Raw genomic sequence first — 24,167 nt, 5'->3', positions numbered from 1 at the left:
GAAGCATCAGGGAAATAATGAAGTGAGGGCCTCACAGTCCCAGATCCATGAGCCCTCGGAAGGCCTTCTGAAGCACTTTCAGAGAGGTGGGAGGGAGCGTGAGATCACAAGGGAATTTTACGAAATGCTTGACTTTGAGAAGAAAAGCAAGCTCATAGAGTAAGGATGCATGTGTGATGGGGGTTTGGGAGAATGCGGCAGAGAGCCAGGGAAAGGCAGTGACATAAATCAAGCTTGTGCTGAGTTTCCTGCTTTTTTATTGGTTTGTTCCCTGTGGTGCTTTCACTGCAACTGCTTCCTCTTTCTCTACATTCATTTTGTTCCCCAGTCCAGAAGGTCTTGGATGATGTTGGCGAGATGCCAAACATCTGGGGCTTGAGATTGAGAGAGAGACAGAAAGAGACTGCGAGGGAGAGAATTGTCTATGGTTAAGTAACTCAATCTTTATGTGACCGATGGGATACGATCTGAGAGGTCTGCTAACTTCCATTGCCACACATGGGGTGAGCCCTGTGAAAATCATGCCCGACCTCTACCCGTTTAGGAGATGAACGAGAGGTAGTCAAGTTTATGACATTTTCATAATACCGAGTCATCATAATTACACCATAGCAAATACGTAATATTTTGATATTTTATGTATAATTTCTATGCATATGATTATTACAGTGCTCATTTTTAGAGCGTCACTCTGTGCCAGGCCCTGAGAGAAGTGGTTTATGTACATAAGACCATTTAATCTCGACCAGAATCCCAGTAGGTAATTGTTATCGGTCCTATTGTATGGTCGAGAAAACTGAGGTTCATAGACACTCCATGACTTGCTTCGTACTGTCTAGCTAGAAAACAGTGAACTGATACTTAAATCTGGGTCCTTCTGACTTAAAGAATCCTGCACAATGATGAGTGTTCACATTTCCGTTGATTCTGACAAACATTAATGCAAATGACGACACTAAAAGTGAAGCAGTGAGATCTTTGGCTTTGTTCATTTGAAGATGCGTAATTAAAATATTGGCCTTAATTTTCTGCACTTTATGTCCTTACTTTTGTGTGCTCCGCAGTAGTTAACAAAAAGAGGTGTGACCTGTTTCTTCATGGGGAAAATTTTAAAAACCTTTGATAAATTGGAGCCTATAAATATTTAATTGAGAGAAAAAAAATAAAGCATTAGATTAAAACGTATTGACCATAATTTAAAACAAAATGATACTTGGGGCAATCACATTTCTGTCTTCTGAATTTCCTTCTAAATTCTAAAAGATTGAACACGATTACTATGAGCTACTTAATGTCTTCACGTACAACTTCTTCAGTCAGCTATTGTTTTTGTAACAAACTACTCCAAAACTTCGTAGCTGAATGCAAAGACTACCTTATTACATCTCACAGACGCTGTGGGTTAAGCATTCAGGAGTGGCTCAGCTGAGCGGCTCTTCTGGTTCATGTGACATTGACTGGGATCACTTGGTAGTTTTCAGCTGCTAGCTGGGATGGTCTAGAGCTGTGCTGTCTAGTCATATGTATGCGTCTAGTTTACAATTTTCTAATAGCCACATTTAAACAGCTTAAATAAGCACAATTAGTTTTAATAGTCTATTTTATAGAACCCAATGTGTCTGAAATACTATTTATTTATTTATTTTTTTAAACTTTTTTAATGTTTTTATTTATTTTTGAGGCAGAGAGAGACAGAGCATGAGCAGGGGAGGGGCAGAAAGAGAGGGAGACACAGAATCCGAAGAAGGTTCCAGGCTCTGAGCTGACCCCACAAAGCCCGATGTGGGGCTTGAACTCACAAACTGCAAGATCATGACCTGAGCTGAAGTCGGACGCTTAACCGACTGAGCCACCCAGGCGCCCCTGAAATACTATTTAAACGTGGAATCAATATAAAAAAGTAACGGAGTCTTTTCATATATTTTTTGAAATCCAATGTGCATTTTATTCTTACAGCACATCCCCATTTGGACAGTTTGAGTGCTCAATGCCTTCATGTGGCTGTGGCTACCATATCGGATGGCACAGGTTACCAGAAGACGCCAAGATGCCTTCACTCCCATGCTTACCACCCTGCTAGAGTCGGCTGGAAGGGGGGGCTCAGCTGAGCCTCTCCTTTTTTTCAAGTATCCTCAGGCTTTCCCAGGTAGTTTCTTCCAGAGGTAGTCAGCCTTTTTACAAGGCAGCTCAAGTTCCAGGAAATTGACGTGGAAGCTGCCAGTCTTTTTAAAGGGGAAGTCCTGAACTGCCACACAGCATCACTGCCTCCGCCCCGAGGACAACAAAGCAGTCCCAGGCAGCCCAGATTCAAGGCGAAGCGAAACTTCCCCACCTCTCAATGCAAGGACGATCAAAGAACGTATAGCTATCTTTAACATGTCAGGAAAACTTATTAGTTTATCTCCTGATACAGTAAAGTTGCATGTTTTAAAAGCCATGTGCGCACATTTGTAGGATATTGAGATACAGTGTGAAATGGAAGGGAAGCAGTAGTTACACATGCTTTGCAGACCCTTTATAACAAATTACCTTATTTCTGTTTGGACTTTTATTTTAGTAATTGTTTTGCCATGAAGGTTCTACCAATGACTCTAAACCTTGTCTGGATGAATATTTTGTAAACTGGAGATCGTGGTTTGTTTTCAATTCACCAGCTGCAAATATGAAAAAGTAGACTGTAGGGGCGCCTGGATGGCGCAGTCGGTTAAGCGTCCGACTTCAGCCAGGTCATGATCTCGCGGTCCGTGAGTTCGAGCCCCGAGTCAGGCTCTGGGCTGATGGCTCAGAGCCTGGAGCCTGTTTCCGATTCTGTGTCTCCCTCTCTCTCTGCCCCTCCCCCGTTCATGCTCTGTCTCTCTCTGTCCCAAAAATAAATAAACGTTGAAAAAAAAATTAAAAAAAAAAGTAGACTGTAGCAATTAAAAAACAGAATATTAGGGACTTATTTTCCCTTGAAGAAATTGTACGGGTATTTGGATAGGTCAGGTGAAATCTCACTGCTACTGAAATCAATCATGTATGAGCACTAACTACAGAAAATGAAATTAAAGTGCAGAGAATGAAGGACTTAAGGAAGTGCTGTCTCAGGGTAGTCATAGATTGTGACTCTGAAATAGATTCTGTCATGAAACTAGAGAATGGTAATTGAGGTTGACTGATTCCACATTGCTATCAGAGTCCTTGACTTCCTCTCGAAGGAAATGGCCTCCATGACTACAGAGTTCACCCAGACTCATTGGTTTTGACAATGACACGTCTCTGCTTTTGGGCTTGTCTCCACTCTGCTGAGCAGAGCTTAGATTAGAACGTTTATCAGTTGTAGTAGATATCCATAATGGATCAACCAAGAAATAGACCATTATGTGAGCTGGAATTGAATCCCTTTGATACAGCAGCCAGGGTGAATTTACCAGGTCTGTGAATCCCGAAATTTCATGACGTGCCTGCAAATAGGTGGTAATTGAAAATATAATCCCTAAGGCTAAAAAGGAGAAGTAATATTTTCTGTTAGGATCTTCCCTGGATGATGCAGAAGATGCCAGTATACAAGTTTGTACCTAAACCAGACAGTTTCAGATTCAAGAAACAGATAAGAGGGATTAATCACATTAAAATCCACTTAGCTTTCATTTTTCAACTTATTTACTGTCTCCCTACACGCGTTCCTTCAATTTTACACTTACCGCCGAAGAACGTTCATTAGGAGGACAGTGACCTAATATTTGTGAAAACAAATAAAATTTTTAAAAATACATTTATAAAAGCCAGTATTATGTGCCACGTAGTGTGTAAGGCAATTTGCTTTTATTTTCCTGTTTATTGCTCACAGCAAACATAGGAGGTGAATGCTATTATTGCTTCTATTTCGCAGATGATAAAACCGAGGCTTGGAATGATTAAGCGACATGCACAATGGCCCCCAGCTAACGAGGGCCACACAAGGGATGTGAGCTCACCCTCGCCAGTCTCTGAAGCTTTAACTCTTATTAATTACCGTGCAAGGTAGTGACAGTGGGGGTCCCAGTAAGAGTACAGGAGTCAAGAGCTAACATTTACTGAGTACTTACTATATTCTAGTGTCTGACTTTCATCCCAGGCAGCTGGCCCGCAGCCTTCCTGGACTGAATCACCCAGAGAACATGCTAGACCCCTACAGCATACCTACAGCAGTACCTAGTGAATTCTCAGACTCGACATCTCCCTGTGGAGAGTCTCCGCAGCACCCAGGGTGCAGATTTCCAGCAAGTTCCCACAGTGAGACAACCGAGTACCGTCTCTACCACCAAGTTGATTCACCTCTGTGCCCTTCCCACCAGGTCTGGGTCCCAACCTGGGTGGTGGTCGGCAGTGGGGGGAGGTATTCCTTGAGTGCCCTGTCTCAGCCCTTGGAGCTGTGATTGTCCTCTTGTCTGCGTGCTAGCATTTTCTTTAACACTCAACAGCCAACTCCCACGATTCCAATTCTCTGTTACTCATTCTTTTTTTTTTTTTTTTAATTTTTTTTTTCAACATTTTATTTTATTTTTGGGACAGAGAGAGACAGAGCATGAACGGGGGAGGGGCAGAGAGAGAGGGAGACACAGAATCGGAAACAGGCTCCAGGCTCTGAGCCATCAGCCCAGAGCCCGACGCGGGGCTCGAACTCACAGACTGCGAGATCGTGACCTGGCTGAAGTCGGACGCTTAACCGACTGCGCCACCCAGGCGCCCCTGTTACTCATTCTTTATATTCACCTTTGTGTTTGCACACATGGGGTGGTTTCTGTCCCCTGCTTGTACCCTAATACAACATGCTGCTTTCATAATTCTACACAAACAAGGGCAATAATCAGTTCCTTTTTACAGGTGAGGCAACAGAGGTACAGAGTTCTCATGTCTGCTCAAATCTGCTAGTTCTGACAAGTGAGAGGACTACCTGTACTTTAGCCCCCTCTTCTTTCAAAGGCTGGGGGTTCTCGGGGTTCCATATTCAGTCAGTACTCAGTCTGGGCCGCTTTGCAGTTCTTAAGGCTCTTGGGAGCACCCTGTTAAGGACTGAATTGTGTTCTCTCAAAATTCACATGCTGAAGCCTTAACCCCCAATGTGACTATATTTGGTGGTAGGGTCTTAAGTGAGGTAATTAAGGTTAAATGAGGTTATCTGGGACTAATCGTCTAGGACTGGTGTTCTTATAAGAAGAGGAAGGGACACACAAGAGGGACCATGTGAGCACACAGAGAGAAGGCGGCCGTTTGCAAGAAAAGGAGAGAGGCCTCACAGGAAACCAATTCTGCCAACACCTTGATCTTGGAATTCCAGACTCTGAGCCCGCAAGAAAATTAATTTCTGTAGTTTTAAGCCACCGAGCTTGTGGTGCTTAGTTATGACAACCCCAGCAGACTAATACATACCCCAAAGCCCATGAATCCTGAAGCCACAATCTAGCTTCAGTTGACTCCCACACGTCTCCCCAGTTTTCAGACTTTAACCTTCCTCCTCATACATGTTCTGTCCTATAATGACAGAACCTCTTTAATTATGGAGTCATTTGAGCCACAGATCCCAGAATCTTCCATTTCCTTAGCGTCTCACACACTTTTCAGTCATGATGCCTCTACCAATAAGATATTCAAATTTTGTATGATCCAGCAATCTTATTCCTGGGTATGGATCCCAAGGAATTAAAATCAGTATCTCGAAGGGGTGCCTGGGTGGCTCAGTCACTCAGGGTCCAACTCTTGGTTTCCGCTCAGGTCATGATCTCATGGTTCAGTTTGTGAGATCAAACCTCACAAAGGACTCTGTGATGACAGCACGGAGCCTGTTTGGGATTCTCTTTCCTCTCCTCTCTCTCTCTCTCTCTGCCTCTCTCCCACTCTCTGTCTCTCTCAAAATAAATATAAAAAAAAACTTTAAAATTAGTACCTGGAAGATATATCTGCAAACCCATATTCACTGAAACATGATGCAGAATAACTAAGCCAATGGAAACGATCAAAGTCTGTCAACAGATGAATGGATACGGATGTGGTATACATATACAAGGGAATATTATTCAGCCATGAGAAAGAGGGAGAGCCTACTGTTTTCAATAACATGGATGGATTTTGAAGACATGCTAAGTGAGACAAGTCAGAGGAAGACAAATACTATATGGTATCACCCACAGATGGAATCTAAAACACCTGTAAAAACAGAGAGTAGGATGATGGTTATGAGGGGTGGTTATGGGGGCACCAGGGAGGCACTGTTTAAGGGTACAAACTTTCAACTAGCTGCGAAATGAGTTCTAGAGAGCTGATTTACAACATAGTGACTGCCACCAACAATACTGTATCATAAGCTTCAACTTTGCTAGGAGACTCAATCCTAACTGTCCTCAACACAAGGAAGAAAAAAACACGTGGCATGATCAAGACGTTAGCTAATGCAACTGTTGTAATCATATTGCAATATACAAACGAAACAAACCAATTATGTTGTGTGCCTCACACGTATATGATGTGGTATGTCAATTATATCTCAATTAAGAAAATAATAATTTTTTTTAAAAGAAAGAGAAAAGCAAATCAGACTTGTGGCTACCGGAGGACGGGCGGTGGGGGAAGGGGAACTGGAGGAAGGTGGTGAAAAGCTACAAACTTCCAATTGTAAGATAAACAAACACTAGGGCTGTAATGTACAACGTGATGATTCCAGCTGATGTTACTGTATGGTATATCGACAGGTGGTTAGAGCTTAAGAGTTCTCATCACGAGGGAAAAACATTTCTTTCTCTTTTTTCATTTCTTTCTCTTTTTTTTTGTATCTGTATGAGGTGATGGATCTTAACCAAATTTATCGTGGTGATCATCTCCCCATACATGTAAGTCAAATCATTATGCTCCACACCTTAAGCTTGTACGGTGAGGCACGCAAATTATATCCCAAGACAACTGGAAAAAAAATTACTCAAACTTATTTCCTCCTGTGTTTCCCATACTGCTTGCCTAGTTCACGATCTCACTGTATTTTTCTTGTACCATTGCCGGAGACGAGGTGATCTCCTTTACTGGTCCACCTCTTTTCAATTCACACCTTAAAGCCGGGTCAGAATATGTCACCTTAAAAGCCTGTAACAGCCTCTTGGCCACAGTAGCCTTTCTCAAACTGTATCTCACAGAATGCCGCCCAAGAGATATTCCTATGAAAATAATTTTGTGGTGTGGGTCACAAAACTGCCCATATATGTAGTACAGGCTCATCAAAGACCCGTAGAAAAGTCTTCTATTTAATTTTATTTACTCCAGTGCTTTTCAAAAGCAGGAACCATCTTCTCCCACCGCCATCCCATTTTTCTGTCTTTGTACATGTTTAGAAATGTTGTAAAGATAAAAAAAAAATTGGTCGACTTTGATGGCAGACTCTGTGGTTGTCACCCCGTTGTGGACACTCACTAGTGCCCCACCCACATCTCCTTGAATCCCATTATTGTTTCTCAGGGACCACACTCAAGCTTCTGGAGTCCAGAGCCCCACCTCCAACCCCCAGGATGGCCCAAGCCTGGGGGGAAGGATGCCAGAGAGGCAGGAAAATCCAGCTGTCTGGACTCAAGTCTCCGTAGCCATAACGCGTTATTTACACCACAGAGCTCTTCTGCAGGATCCTGCCAACACGGTTATCATGGGAACTTTGCCTGAAATCCTATTTTTCCCTTCCCTGGGCTGCCTTTTTTCATTTTCTCTCCTGCCTCCTCCATTTCTGCACCAGATTCTCCTGGGGGCTTTCATAAGCCACTTACATATAAATCCTTTCTCATATGCATCCAGAGAACTTAACAGAACTTGGTCCCCCACGATCCTTTTAAGTCTCCCTTCCCATGTGGCAGTTACCTGGTTGGAAGAGAGCAAGAATGCCATCCCTTCTGCCCTAGTGAGTGACTCACGAGAAAGCAACCCTGAGCAGATCAATGGACGTCATTGCAATGGCATGATCCAGAACTGGAATTAGTTTTAGAATGTTCATACGATCCAGCCCGACCAAACACCTGAGGCGGGGTTCATCGTACAAGTAAACACAGTTACCGGAAAATCAGAACCAAAGGCATTTGTCGTGAAATAAGCATTCCTGCGTCTCTGAATGTCAGCCCTTACGACACCTAGGGTGGTTGATGATGAGCTGAGGATCTATCTTCAGTGACATAAGTCTTCGCAGACACTTGTTTGAGAGCGTGAGAATAAACAAAAAAGAAACAGTGTCAAGGGGTGCTGGGTGGCTCAGTCAGTGAAGCATCCGACTTCGGCTCAGGTCACCATCTCTCCATCCATGAGTTCGAGCCCCACATCGGGCTCTGTGCTGACAGCTCAGAGCCTGGAGCTGCTTCGGATTCTGTGCCTCCCTCTCTCTCTGCCCCTCCCCTGCTCATGCTCTATCTCTCTCTGTCTCAAAAATAAATAAACATAAAAAAAAATTAAAAAAAGAAAAGAAACAGTGTCAAGATGATTCTAGCATATTGGGGAATTACATATTTTCATTTGAAAGAAACCTAAGTAAGCAGTTTTATAGTCACAGAAGCAGAGGAATCTATTTCTCCACACCTCATGGTAGCCGGGTGTCGACTTTGCAGAAATGTTCCTAGCCGTTCTGTACCAGGGGTCCTCAGAGTGTCGTCCTAGGCCAGCAGCATCAATATCACCCAGGAACTTATAAGTACAAATTCTCGAGTCCCAAGAAAAAAAATTACCAAAGTGAAATCTTTGGGGCGGTAGGACCCAGCAATTCATATTTTCATAAGCTGTTTGTTAATTCGGCTGCTTGCCGAAGTTTGAGAAGCTCTGTTAACACTTTACCTCTTATCCCTCCTCTGTTTTTCCATTCTCCCCCTTGTCTCTCTACCTATACTTTCTTTTTTTTTAAGTTTATTTATTTTTGAGAGAGAGAGACAGAGAGCACAAGCAAGGGAGGGGCAGAAAGAGAGAGGAAGACACAGAATCTGAAGCAGGTTCCAGGCTCTCAGCTGTCAACAGAGCCCCATGCAAGGCTCAAACCCATGAACCTCAAGATCACTACCTCCGCTGAAGTTGGATGCTCAACTGATTGAGCCATCAGGTGTCCCTCTACCTATACTTTCTTAAATGTAGCGTGTTCTGTCATCTGACCATTGCTCTGATTCCAAATATTGTATATTACAAAGAGAATAAATTCAATTCCATACGTTTTATACATTTTGATCTCAGCAATCACATATTTCTTATTGCCATCATGGCAAATAATGTCTTAGCTAGAGTTTTCTTAATGTCTCACAAGTCTGCATTTGTGTTCAATGTGATGCTTTCCTAAAGAGAAAGGTATGTATGGGGTGGCTGAGTGGCTCAGTCAGTTGAGCATCTGACTTCAGCTCAGGTCATGATCTCATGGTCTGTGAGTTCAAGTCCCACGCCGGGCTCTGTGCCTGGAGCCTGCCTCACACTCTGTCTGTCTCTCTCTCAAAAATAAATCAACATAAAAAAAAAGAGAGAGAGAGGTATGTATGCATCTGTATGTATATACAGTGATTCTTTTCATAAGTGAGCCTGATTATATATATATAAATACATATTATATAAATATATGTATAAATATTATAAATATATATATTTGACTGAGCTTTATGCCCAATGTTGGGCTCGAACTCACAACCCAGAGATCAAGTTACATGCTCTACAGACTGAGCCAGCCAGGTGACCCCAGCCTGCTAATTTTTTCTAACACAGTAGTGTGTGCATTTCACTTTATAAAGACAACTTTCATGCTTTTTAAAATACTAGTTAGTTAAAAATAATTCTACAATCTAGTCTAATTATTAGAAGTTTTCAAATTGCTTTAAACTTCCCACCCATCCCCAACAATAATTAGTAATGCTTTGGGAAAGTTCATCTGGTTTTACTTTTATGTTTTGCAAATAGGTTTGACTTTGCTTTGCTACACTTTTAAAAGATAATTCTGTCTAGATGATCGAGTTACGTAGATAAACTTCAGTAGAAAATATGACCAGAATTCTTAAATCCTCGAGCACTGGGCAAATATAATGAATTATTTTTTATGGAGCTATCCAACTAATCAAATGTTTATAAAAATGTGAGTCTAGAAAACACTGGGGGAAGATAATTTTGAAGTTAACATTCCACGGTACCGCAACGACTCGTTCTTAAATGACGATTTCTGACAAATATGAGCATTACTCTTTAAAATCTTCTAAGCTGAAAGATCTTCTACCCAGATCTCTGCTTTTCAGTCTGGGGAAATAAGAGTTTGGGAAAAGGGGCGGGAAGGCAAGGGGGTAAGGCAGTCCCAGAGAATGTTCTAGGGTGATGTGTTGTGCCTCAGCGGGTTGAAGAGAAAGAGGAAGTTTGCTTGCTTGTTTGCCCTTTGGAGGAGGATATACGTGAATATACGTTTCTAAAAAGAAACATGGCTTTGTTATGGAGGAAACTGTGAAATTTACATGACCTGGACGCTGAACAACAAAATTAAAGGAAATAAAAATCTCAGGGCCAAAGGCGGGAAGATTTTTCGTTTTGATAGGCTGGGGGGTTGGAGAACTTTCTGGCTGGGCCACTCCAGAGCTGGTGCTGCTTCTCGAAAAGCCTTGTTTCCTTTCCTCTGTCTCTCCAGAAGCTCCAAATTGCTGAGAGGATGCCTCCTGAATAACATCAGTTTTATTTTGTTGTTTGTTTTTGTTGTTTCCTGGAAGGATAAGTGTGGCGGTAAGGATTGCAGGATTGAGGGCACAGAACACTAGAAGCATTTATTTATAGGTGAGTCACTCGTTACAGAGATTCTAAGATGAGAAGGAATGTGTGATAAATGAGAATCTTTTTAAGCCTGAACGTTTTCCGCCAGTAAAATGGGGTAACAAAATCTTCTCACCCGTTTTCCCAGAAGGTACGAATAAATGAAATTTGTAAAGAATCTTTACTTCCCAGGGCTCGATTAATGCTCCGTCTTTCTGCGCGTCCCACATACGTGAACCCTTAAACACCGCTGTGAGAGCCAAGAACTCTTGCAATTTGGGGGATCGCCACAGGTGGTGAAAGACTTCACCTTTGTAAAATAGGGGTGTGTGCGTTATATATGGCCAAGCACCCAGGTATCACCATGGAGTTAATTAATCTGAAGGCGACGATTAAGATTTTGCACTGGGCTAATTGCAATTCAGCACACTAAAGCTAACAGCTGCCAGAGGGACCGCTCTTGGGATATTTCATTATGAAACTTTATTTACAAGAAAAATTAAGTTTGATTCCCCACTTCCTCGATAAAACTCTGTGTTTCATAAGCATCGGAGTATTGAGGACTTGGGTCTGCTCCCCACCAATGTTTCCCGCCTGGGGACACTTCCTCTGCTAATCTGTGTGTTATAATTACTCCGCGGGTCACCGGAGACCATTTTTCATCGCTGCTTTACTGAGATGTGGGCTCCTATATGTTCTGGGAACAGGGAGGGATTCTTTCAGAACAGTTGGTTTGAAAAATATGAGACACAGAGCAGCTCTTGATTGAAAGTCGATTTTAGGCTTGAAATGTATTCCATAAAGGTACACGGAGGCAATTCAGAAGGAGGTGATCTGGGAGAAGCCACTGGAAGATTTCGTTAAAGTGTCTCAGTATTGCTTTAAAACCCTGAATTTGTGACTATTTCCTACTGTGGAATTTTAAAACTCTACCTACATTTTACTCTGTTGATGTGAAATCAATATGTCTAATCCATCATAATCAAAACCAAGGAACAAACAAAATAGGTACAAGGTAACTTAGAGCCTCTTTCTCACGGTCAATGTCCCTCGTGGTATTTATATTCTCTGTTGAACAGAGAATTCCAAATGTCCTTCTTAAGTGAAAAGTCCATGTGGCGCCTCCTGTTTTATATTAAAAATTCATGTAAAAAAGATCAGATACTTCTTTCCTTGAAAAATAAAGCAATTCAGATTTCTGTCTCTTCCTTCCACCCAATTCTCGAAAATACCACATCTGTACACGGGCTCTTGCCTTGTGCTTGTCACTGTGGACAGAGACTCCAGCCTGCTCCCTAATGACTATTTTTTTAATGGCCATGTCCTCATAATTGATTCTGGAACCCAGAAGCCAGAGCAGTCTTTTAAAAAATAATTCTAGGAGTGCCTGGGTGGCTCAGTTGGCTAAGCATCTGATTTCGGCTCAGGTCATGATCTCACAGTTGGTGGGTTTGAGCCCCGCATCTGGCTCTATGCCGACAGCTCAGAGCCTGGAGCCTGCTTCGACTCTGTCTCTCTCTCTCTCTCTCTCTCTCTTTCTCTCTGCCCCTCCCCCACTCATGCCATGTCTCTCTGAAAAATAAACATTAAAGTTTTTTAATTAAAAATAATAACAAATAAAAAATAATCCTAGATTAAATTAATTTACTTATATGCTTAAGTTGCTGCCCAAGGCCACCCACCCCAATCAGAATAATATCCAACCCCTTGCCCTGACTCATCATGCCCACTATGATCTTCCCTGACCTCCACCTAACCTACCACTCTTCCTACCCTGGCCATCTTTAATGCCCTTATCTCCAACCCACCAACCTTGCTATCTGCCTACAGCTGAGTTAGCTGTTACCTCTACCTGGAACGTTCTTTCCCCTCATTGTCGGCCAGTGGTCTCCTTCTTGGTTCAGATCTTTGCTTAACATCTTCTTCCAAGAAACCTTCCCGGACCCGTCTAAAAGAGACGCCCCATTTGGGTTGATCGTGCTAGCCTGTTTTAATTCTCTGCATAGTATCCAGATATTTTCTTGTTTATTTGTTTACAGCCTGTCTCTCCCTCACTTCATCGGGGGTGTTGTTTGGCCAATTCAAGCTGTAACCACCAGCATAAAGATATAAGTATTAAAATTCCTCTGGGTTGATTATTCTTTTCTTTCAAAACACGGTTGCTTAAAAATAGAGCCTGTTTTGACAAATATCATGATGTTATCAGGCATGCATTTTAATTGTATAAGTGGAAACCTGTTTCCCATGTCTTCTTGTCTCTATTCATGAATATTACTTATTACTGATGTAGACTTAGAGTTCCACACCAATTCTTGTTCCATTTTCTGGTTTTTGGAGATTTAAGAGCTGAGTAAACTTGTTCAAATTAGGAAGTAAAAGGTCATGAAAGTTGTTTTAACAGCACTGTCACAGTCTTTAATAATATGCCCAAAACGTCTTGTGCTCTGTCATGAAATACATTGTTCATTTTTCGATGATTGGTCAGCTAGAACTACAAAGGCTCCTTCTACTTCGTTGAAAGGAGGGATGTGGAGGCCACCAGCCTTGCAAAAGGGCATTTACTTTCTCAACCCAGACTCCACCAGGGAGACTTGCCACCCTAGGAGGCACTCCAGGGCCAGGCTCCTTGTGCGAATCACAGGAACAGGGGAAAGGTAGGCTTCTTGTCTGTAAGATGGGATGAAGGGGGTTGTGGAGGAGAGCATCACACAGGAGAGCTCATATGGCCCCAAGAATGTTCTCCAGAAGGTCAGACTTAACCAAGAGTACCTCTGGGACAAGTAACCGAACATGTGGCAGTGGGTGTACGATGCCTTTGTAGTCTGGGGCCAGCACAGCCGGCTAGAAGTTCACAGGCCAAGAGCATGGGGACCTGGAGAGGCAGGTGTTGGGCTGCAGGAGGTGGGGAGGTAGAGAGGGAACTGGGGGGACTCCTTCCGGCAAAGTTAACCGTTTCCGGTTTGTGCATATTATTAGTCCTCATGCCTTCGAGGGCGCAAACCATCTTCCCTCTTTAGCTTCCTGCTGGAACGTCTCTCTCATTTGCCCCATTCCCTTCCTGCTACTCCAGATTTCTTTAGTATGCCGTAGTCTAGAAACACTGTGGGTTAATTAGTGGTAGAGGTCGTTCAGGGAGCCATCGCTATTTTTCTCACAACAACAACAGCAAAGAATCTAACTTCCAAAACATGTTTGAAGTAAGGCATCTCCCCCCCCCCCACCTTTGATTTTGAGGCTCATAAGAGAAAAGAGGATTGTTTGGGTAAAGAAAGAGAGAGCTCTTCTCTGACAGTCCTGGAATACATTGGTCGCTTCCTTCGTAGCCTTTGAAAATAATTCGCAAACTCCACCCCTCGTCAGAGTTCCCAGGGCAAAGCATGTCATAACCAGGGGGGCCCCCTCTGTGGTCTGTAGCTGGGCCCGATGTAAAGCCCAGGTGCCCTGCCAAGCCACAGTTCATCGTGTCCTGTCCCCCTGCAGGTGAGCCCCAACAGATAGGCACAGCGAGTGCTTCCCCAGGTCCCCATGAACAACCCCCTTTGTCCCAGAGATAAATCGCAGTCTGAAGGCGACGTCCGGCAGCACAAAGGAAAGCACCATTAAGGGTTTTCCCCTTGCCCTTTTGGGTACTGACAAGTATTTTCTTGGGGTAGACCTCGATGAGAAAGCACCCTCGTCCTTCAACGCTTGCCGGTTTTCTGTTTGTTTCGTTCACGGTGTCTCCTTACAGAGTTTGAACACCTTCCAGACTGTCTTGCCTGAGTTGGGGGGCGGGAAACAACAACACCTGCTAGACTGAATTATGCTCTCCACCAGCGGCCGGCTTCGTTTGTCCCCTTGTCTCCAAGCACGTTACCTTCAGCCTCTGTCCTCTTTAATTCAAATAGACTCTCCCGTCCAGGGCCCGGCACACAGAAGCAAGCCTGCCCTCACAGTTTGCATGCCCCAGGCTGTCCTGGGGTCCCCGGACCACTGCTGGGTGTCTCCTGGGCCTGCCTGCCATCCTTCGTGTTTTTGTTTTTGTGGAAATTGCCTGTTCTGTGTCTGCACAGCTCTTGCGTAAGATGTGGAGCTGAGACCCGACAGACCCATGAATCACGAGCATCCTCGTCCTGTGAAACTTGGGGGATCTGCGACAAAAGGGTTTGGGGACCTGAAGCCCGGGGAGTGGCCCCAGGGAGCGATCACGGAGCCACCCTAAGGAGTCTGCAGACCTGGCGTGTGGGAGACTTTCATCATGACTTTTGCTTCTCCTGGAAGTCAACCAGCTGTGCAAGCTGAGGACACGCATTTTTATTAAGAAAAAATAAAATAAAATTAGAACATCGATAGCTCATGGCTCCAAATGCAATTTGGTTTTACATATGTAAATAATATAAATAGAAAAAGTGTAAATGAAAACAATTCCTATTTCCTACTCTGCTCCCACTTTTCCAAAATAACCACACTTCAGCTGACTATTTGTTCCAGGCATGCATCCTTCCAGGTTTTCTATTGATGTTCTATATAATGAGAGATAACTTTAAATTAAAAAACGAGTTACGGGGGCGCCTTGGTGGCTCAGTCAGTTCAGCGTCTGACTTTTGATTTCAGCTCAGGTCATGATCTTGCGTTCGTGGCATTGAACCTTGCATTGGGCTCTGCACTAAGCATGGAGGCTGCTTAAGATTCTCTCTCTCTCTCTCTCTCTCTCTGTCTGTCTCCCCCTCTGTCCCTCTCCTCCTCCTCTCTCTTTCTCTCTGTCTCAAAAACCAAGACAAAAGAAAACAAAAAACCAAAACCAAAAACCAGAATTACGCCTCACATACTACTTTTCAACTTGCTTGTTTCATGTTGAGCATAGATATTTCATTGTGTAAGTATATTGATCATACACACATAAAATATTGTATATATATTTATAATAATATATATTATGTTACATAAAATAGAATATATCTTTTATACATATATAAAATCACATATACAATTTATTATTTAAATAGCTATATAGAATTCCAATGCATGTGATATGTTCACGCCCCAAATTTCATTCTCTTTATTTTTTTTTTATTTTATTAAAAATTTTTTTTTAACGTTTATTTATTTTTGAGACAGACAGAGACAGAGCATGAACAGGGGAGGGTCAGAGAGAGGGAGACACAGAATCTGAAACAGGCTCCAGGCTCTGAGCTGTCAGCACAGAGCCCGACGCGGGGCTTGAACTCACTGACCGTGAGATAATGACCTGAGCCCAAGTCGGCCGCTTCACCGACTGAGCCACCCAGGCGCCCCATCATTCTCTTTATTGAGGAAGGAGTAACCACAAAAGCCATTTGTTGCTTTGAATTAAATTGCTGCTCATTACAAACAATTCTTTTTTTCTTTAAGTTTAATTATTTATTCTGAGAGAGAGAGAATGAGAGAGCGGGTAAGGGCAGAGAGAGAGAAAGAAGGAGAGAGGGAACCCCAAACAGGCTCCACACTGTCAGAGAGGATCCTGATGGGGGACTTGAACTCACCAACCGTGAGATCATGACCTGAGCCGAAATCAAGAGTCGACCACTTAACCGACTGAGCCACCCAGGTGCCCCTCAATTCTTGTGTCTAATCTCTTTTCCCTATTAGTTGCATGGATGATTGAATTATCCATAGTGTATCAGAATTCAGCTTAACTTAAATATGAGGTAGTTTCAACATTTGGAACTCATTTATAAATAAGAAAACCAACAATGTCGTAGCACTATAGATTTTAAGGCTTAGACTTTACTCGAAGGGTCACCTGGAGAGTTGCTTGTTCACATGCAAATCTCCCCTCCATCACTACAGCCAAGAGGCCTTTAAGGCTGTTTGCATGTGGCCAGTGACAGGGAAATCATTACTCCCAGAAGCAGTAAAGTCTTTCCAGACAGTGTGAGATAGTGGGAGAAAGCATGGGTTTGGGGCTCACCACACCTCGGTTGACCTCCCTTCTTTTATTCAGACATAAGACAAGTCTCCAAAATGCCTCCATACCGGCTCTGCTGTGACTTATGTTAAAACTATATGCTCAGGGGCGCCTGGGTGGCGCAGTCGGTTAAGCGTCCGACTTCAGCCAGGTCACGATCTCGCGGTCCGTGAGTTCGAGCCCCGCGTCGGGCTCTGGGCTGATGGCTCAGAGCCTGGAGCCTGTTTCCGATTCTGTGTCTCCCTCTCTCTCTGCCCCTCCCCCGTTCATGCTCTGTCTCTCTCTGTCCTAAAAATAAATAAACATTGGAAAAAAAAATTAAAAAAAAAAAAACTATATGCTCAGACTTAAAGCACCGCTCTTGATATGGAAAGCTTTTGGAGTTTAGAAAATCCCCTTCCCCCTCTACGGAGCCCTGATTTCAATTCTCTTGTCTCTCTGTGGATGAGGAAAAAAAAGTCTAATAAGCAACTCAGAACCACCTAAGGACATTTTGTTTTCGGTCTCCTGACCAAACCTGCAGGGACTCAGAACTACTTTGGGAAAGAATTTTCAAATATATTATCATCGTCCTCTGTGTTTGGGTGAGCTGTGCTATCCGTTTTCATCGAGGGGCACCTCTGTATCGAGGGACCCCAGACCTTCATTTCCAGACCACATATCTTTTTGAGGCTCAATCCCATAATGTAAGCCTCGGTTCATCAATTCTGCACAATTGCTACTGACCTTTTCTATGCTGGAGTCATACTAAAGAGGAAAACATGAATAAGATACTGTCCTTCGTTAACAGACAAACGGAAGCATGTTCATATTAAAAATGGTTCAGAGTTCATCTGTGCAAAAATCAGTTCATCTCAGGCAGCAACAATCTGGAAGTGGTTAGGAGCTTTCCACCTACAGGAGCTGAAGCGACACTTAATGGAGAAAAGACAGGCACCAAAGCAGGGAAATTATTGATCGGCCATAGTTTAAAGCCTACTTAGCTGCTAGTGATTGATTGTCTTGAAGTTTTGATTTTGTGACCTTGAGGCATGTACAGGATTAGATTTTGGTTTGCTTACATGGGGTGGTAAGGCATTGGGGCCCCCTCAGTACTATGGCCTCCTTATTTCATTAATTTAATGCCGTGTTCCAAGGCCTTCTCGAAGAGACAGGCAAGTGAACAGGAAATGATAGGATCACACGCAAAGGCCAGGGATACTGGAGCACATAAAGTTTGGACTGAGCCTTCATGGAGTTAGCAGTCAGGCTTTGGTGGGTGGGCAGGGTCAGAAATGAGGATTCGTGGCTACGTCTTGGAGAGAAGAGACACAATGGAAAGGTATTCCATGCATCGCGGTCAAACCCGAGACGCTTGAGAGAACACCTGTTCCTGGGGGGTCACAGGCAGGGCGATATGAGTGGTGTGGAGAGTATCAGCAGGCAGTGAGGAGAGCAACTCAGAACATCGGATTTCATTGCTGCCACAACCAATGAGCCCAGACGGCGTTTTCCAACAACTCGAATTTCCTATCTCCCAGTTCTGTCGGTCAGAAGTCCGGCACGGTGCGCCTCGGCTGTGTTCCCTGCTTAAGAGTCTCTCTCGGGGGTAATATTAAAAGTTGGCAGGGCTGAGTTCCTTGCTGAAGGCTCTGGGGAACAGTCCGCTTCCAAGCTTAGTCAGTTTGTTGGCAGAATCTGGTTTCTTCGGTGTGGGACCGAGGTCCCCATTTCCTTGCTGGTGGTTAGCCAGGGGTCACCACCGTTAGCTCCTAAAAGCCCCTGTCTAGGTCTTTCACGTGATTCCTGACATCTCAGAACAAGGGTGGAGCATCAAATCCCTTCCCATGCTTGGAATCTCACGGACGTCTCCCCTTGCGTTCCTCTTCTGTTTCCAGGCTGAGACAGCTCTCTACTTGAAGTGCTCCCGGAGTTCGATTGGGCCCGCTCATGTAATCCAAAATAATCTCCTGTTCTCAAGGTCCTTAACTGAACCACATCTGCAAAGTCCCTTTTGCCTTGGGGATAAGACCATGGGCATCTTTGGGGGACATCATTCTGCCTACCAGAGTGCGGCACATCAGCACCAAGAGATAATCTCAACGTGTGTGTGTGTGTGTGTGTGTGTGTGTGTGTGTATGCATGCACAGGAACTATAGACAAGTCAGGATGACACAAGCCAAAGTTACCAAAGTAGAGAAATGCAGAATAACATATTCCTTTCTTGGAGATTCAGAAACATATTTTTCTGTTAAAGACTGCACTAAGGAGGGGCGCCTGGGTGGCTCAGTCGGTTAAGCGTCCGACTTCAGCCAGGTCACGATCTCGCGGTCCGTGAGTTCGAGCCCCGCGTCGGGCTCTGGGCTGATGGCTCAGAGCCTGGAGCCTGTTTCCGATTCGGTGTCTCCCTCTCTCTCTGCCCCTCCCCCGTTCATGCTCTGTCTCTCTCTGTCCCAAAAATAAATAAAAAACGTTGAAAAAAAATTAAAAAAAAAAAAAGACTGCACTAAGGAAATCTATAACTTTCCCCCCCGTGTTCCCCAAATTTGTTTTACCTTATTTTTTTTTTCCTTCTTGAAAATTCCTTACTAACTCCCTTAGGAACTGCTATCATACAGACTAGGCTTTGGGAAACTGAATTCGAGAAGCAAATCGTGATGTTCCTTCGCCATACTTAGATATTTGGATATTGTCGCAAAGGCTATTAAGTGTCAGTGTAGGAGTTTCCACAGGGAAATAGATCATCAAGGAGATTTGTTTTGTAGATTTTTTTAAGTGTACCTATTTATTTTTGAGAAAGAGAGAGCATGGGGGAGGGGCAGAGAGACAAGGAGAGAGAGAATCCCAAGTAGGTTACACTCTGTCAGGGCACAGCCTGACTCTGGGCTTGATCCCTTGAACCGTGAGATCATGACCTGAACTGAAATCAAGAGTCAGATGTCACCAAGTAGATTTTATAAGGATGGCCCATCCCAGGTGCCTGCCTTCATTGCCTCTATCAGACTGACTGACCAACAGTCAGATTAACAGTCTGACTCCATCACCAAGTTCTATGATCAATTTTCTTGTTTGTCCTCCCCTAGAGCTAAGTTCTATAAGAAAGGAAGCATGAGTTAAGTGTTCATTTCCAACCATAGCACATTTCTTGGCATGACACATGGCCTCAATAAGTATTTACTTAAGGAAGGAGCAAATGAATGAACGAAGTATTTCACCTGAGTAAGAGAATTTAGGGTAAAAATAAGGTGGGCCATAAACTTTTCCAACTGTTTTCTCATACAAGGATCACTTATTTTTATAGAAGTTTGGACATCATTGAGATAACTCAATACGAAGGATAACCTGAAAATTTCCTCCTCAAAAAGAGATGTTAGACAGTTGGCAAATAAAATGGAAGTGTTCGCTGTAATAGTTCCATCAACCCCAGAAGCTCCGGGCTTTTGTCTCCAGTCTCTCATTGGTCTGAGATCACTTTTTTTAATGCTATTCATTTTTGAGAGAGAGAGAGAGAGACAGAGCGTGAGCAGGGGAGGAGCAGAGAGACAGGGAGACATAAAATCTGAAGCAGGCTCTAGGCTCTGAGCTGTCAGCACAGAGCCTGATACGGGGCTCAAACCCACGAACTGTGAGATCATGACCCGAGCCGAAGTGGGATGCTCAATTGATAGCCACTCAGGGGCCCCTGGGCTGAGATCATTCTTGAGTGACACTTTAATACGCATCAAAATGGAACATGGATGTAAGAAAATGGAGAAACCCTACTTTATGCTTTGTTAGCCATACAAAGCTTGAAGAGTTTTTAATTACTCCCCATTTTCTGGTTGTGACCCAGTAAATGAGCCCCTTTGTCAAGTGTGCTGGAGGGCAGCACTCGGAGTAAGTGGAATGATGTTGGCCGCTTTGAAAGGGATGAAACCCATTTGGGGGTTTAAGGTTTACTACGTTAGAGTTTCAGAGCCACTTTTTAATTAGTAATCACCCTGCACAGGATGTAAATAGGACATTAGACCGAGTCTTTTCTGGAAAATGAGCAAACCTAAAGCAGGGATTTGATTTGTAGCTGAAGGGGACGGGGTCTGAGGAGGTGTTCTGAAAAACTTCTGACAAATAGCTCTACCTGTTTCTGTAACTGTACCGTTCAACTCAATAAACATACTCTTTGTTTTTTCTGATTGGCCTATGGTACGAGGTTGACTTACCAAGTTCACATTTGACTGATGCACAGTGGTTGTTGCTTCCCTCACACATGGTGGTCAGGCTGCTTCAGTCACGGTGTGATAAGCTCTGTTCAAGGCTGATGGGTTGGCAGACGTGAGACCTTACCCTGTCAGGCCATGCCAAGCTCCCCGATGCAATGTCGCACCTTTGTCTGAAGACGCCAAGCTTGGCTGTCAGTGATCCATGAAGCCGGTAAAGGGACACAAGCTGGATTTAGATATTTTACTCAGTGAAGGATAGAGATTGCTGGAATTCTTCATAAAAATGATGCCAGGACAAACACAACAGCTCTCTTCATTGACTTGCTTCAACTTTTAGCTAGTTCTGTGAACCTCACTACTGACCTTCTTTTGTCTTTATATACCTCCTGTCCCTTGGTGTGGGACAGCCTAAATTCCAATTTTCCACACCTCAGAAATGGAAAGCCACCAAAACTCCTTATTAAAGCCATATTTTAGATTTCAGAGGGATCTTTTTTGGATAACCATTTTTTTTTAGTAGCAGTGAGGCAAAGCATAAGGGAAGGACAACCTTGAAAATGTCAAGGTTTTTAAACCAGCAGATCGGAGGCCAATTTTAATTAACAAACAAGGAGATGGAGACTGCTGCTCTCATGTGTTGCTTTGCCGCCGACAATGACACAGTCACAAAGAGCAACCACTGCCAGGAAGTCTTCCGATAAGAAGACAGGAACAAGCCGTAAATGTGGATGCTTTGCCTCTTCCGGCTTCAGAATAATCATCAATGTCCTCAATGTATCCTTTTCGCATGTTTCATATTCATGCTTTTAGAGATGTTCAAATCGTGACCACAAAGTAGAAGTGACCTCTACTGCTGAGTGTTCGCCAAAGACTCTTTCAAGGCTTTTTCTTTTACATCGAGTGTGGACTTGAAAGGAAGTTTGAAAGTCGTCAGTTTCAAGTTTAGATGACAAGACAAGGCTTTGGCATTTCCCCGTGGGATCAGTATAGTCTTCAGGGGGAGTCTCAGACCCCACTACGTCTCTTCTTCATCAAAGAGGCTTTCAAAGGCCTCTTCAGTTTCTAATCTGATCGGGCTTTCTGTGAATTTGGGGGTAAAACATCCACGCAGGTCTCCAGGTTGGCAAGGGCCAGCTTGACATCGCTTGCTTCACTGCCCTTCACCTGGAAAGGTTCCATGTCCTTGTCTCCCCGACATCAGGCTTGGCCAGGTGACTCATGGTACCCCTTTCTGTGGGAAGATTATATTGGCATAAACCTTGAATTGAGGTTTGATCACATGACTTGTTTTGACTGATGAAATAGGTGCGGAAGTGATGGATAATCCCTTCCCAGCAGAAGCTCTAAGACATATTTGCTGACTCTGTCATCTTCCTTTGCTGTTGAACTGATATTAGCATATCTCAGAGATGCTGCTTTTGGAGTAAAACTGTATCTGATGAGCAGTCATTCATGTGAATGAAAAATAAACTTACCATTGCTTCCTATAAATGAATGTAAATTTTGTATTTTTATTTTTTAAATTTTTTTACAAATGTTTATTTTTGAGAGAGAGATAGAGAGGAGAGAGAGAGAGAGAGAGAGAGCCAGGGAGGGGCAGAGAGAGAGAGACAGAGGGAGACAGAATCGGAAACAGGCTCCAGGCTCTGAGCTGTCAGCCCAAGACCCCGATGCGGGGCTCGAACGCACAAACTGTGAGATCATGACCTGAGCCAAAGTCAGACGCTTAACCAACTGTGTCACCCGGGCGCCCATAAATTTTGTATTTTTATAAATATTTGTAGACGTATTTTATATTTGATAAATAAACTTATCTCGGTGTTCCTAAACACTGAGAGAGGGGGGCCAGTTGTTACCACAGTTACCTAACTTAGCCTAAACTGACTGGAATAATCACTTAACGCTGGTTGGGACCTCCTAGCAGGAACTTCAAAATAGAAATTAACCCAACCATGGGGTTGTTCACAGAAAGGGGTGGAAATGAGGAGATGCCAGCCCAGAAGGAACACTTATTTACCAACATTTGGGACCTGAAGACAGGAGCGACACGAGAAAGAAGGCGAAGAAGCAGAGTGAAGACGCTAAGGCAGAAGTCTGTTTATCCATGCATTCATTCCTCCTTCAACAAGTATTTATTGAGCAGCTACCATTTCCTAGGCCGTAGTCTCGGTGCCGGGGTAAAAGCAGTGAACAATAAATTGCATTTGTTTTGTTCACCATCATATACTCAAATGCCAGGAATAACCCTGAGACGGTTTTAGGAACTTCAATACTCAGAAGATAGTTTCTTAATTCAATGAAAGGGCACCTGTTAGGAACAAGGTCTCGTGGTGAATGCAAGGCCCTGGCGTCGCAATGAAGACTTAAAATATAGCATGCTTTGATGGCAGCATCGCATCCTTGACTGAGATGAGCTCCCTAGATTTCCTGGCTGGAGTCCCGGCCCCAGATGTGATCTCATACTAGAGCGTCTGGTGCTGTGAGGTCAGCAGAGGCTGGTCCTGATGCTGTGCGTCCGGATGCTCCTGATAAAACCAGGAATGTTTCATATGCAGACCTTGTCAGAAGGCTTGCATGTCCAAGCTGATTTAACACTGAGTGGTGCTGTCACAGGGGGAAAAGGACAAGCTTATTGTGTATAGGGTTGGATGCAGTTGCACACGTTGGTGAGTTACATGACCCTGGGTAAGTTGTTTACTTTCCTTGAGTTTCCTTTTTTCTTTCTTTTTTTTTAGATGATGTTAATGGTATTTATGGCATGAAGTCGTTGTGAAGATCAAAGTAGATAATACGTGTAAGCGGCCGACTTCCGCTCAGGTCGCGATCTCACGGTCCGTGAGTTCGAGCCCCGCGTCGGGCTCTGTGCTGATGGCTCGGAGCCTGGAGCCTGTTTCGGCTTCTGTGTCTCCCTCTGTCTCTGTTCCTCCCCCGCTCATGCTCTGTCTCTCTCTCTCCTTCAAAAATAAATTAAAAAAAAAAAAACAACATTAAAAAACCATGTAATTCAGTATATTAGGTAGCAAGTAGTGACCACTTCCTAAGTGATAGTAGTTGACAGTTGACGTACAGTCATTGTAAGAGTCACCATGATCGTGATTTCCATCTGAGTGCCCTGGTCTCCCTGGCAGCTTGGCCAAGGGGCTTGGCATTATGGAATGTGGCCTGCCGTACTTGGCTATGGTCATCTAACGATGACTGTAATATGAATGTAATCCAGCTCTGGTTTTTGTCCATCCTGGGACTGAAATGTTATGTTTTCCATAAATGTAAGTTAATGACAGTGGCAGGACAAAGGATTAAAGGTGACCATTATACAAACAGACAGCTTTGGA

The sequence above is a fragment of the Lynx rufus genome, unplaced genomic scaffold (assembly GCF_022079265.1).
Source record: "Lynx rufus isolate CCGP_SWC_20201006 ecotype Redwood Valley unplaced genomic scaffold, mLynRuf1.p SCAF_12, whole genome shotgun sequence".
Taxonomy (NCBI): domain Eukaryota; kingdom Metazoa; phylum Chordata; class Mammalia; order Carnivora; family Felidae; genus Lynx; species Lynx rufus.
Note: the sequence above shows the minus strand (reverse complement) of the source record.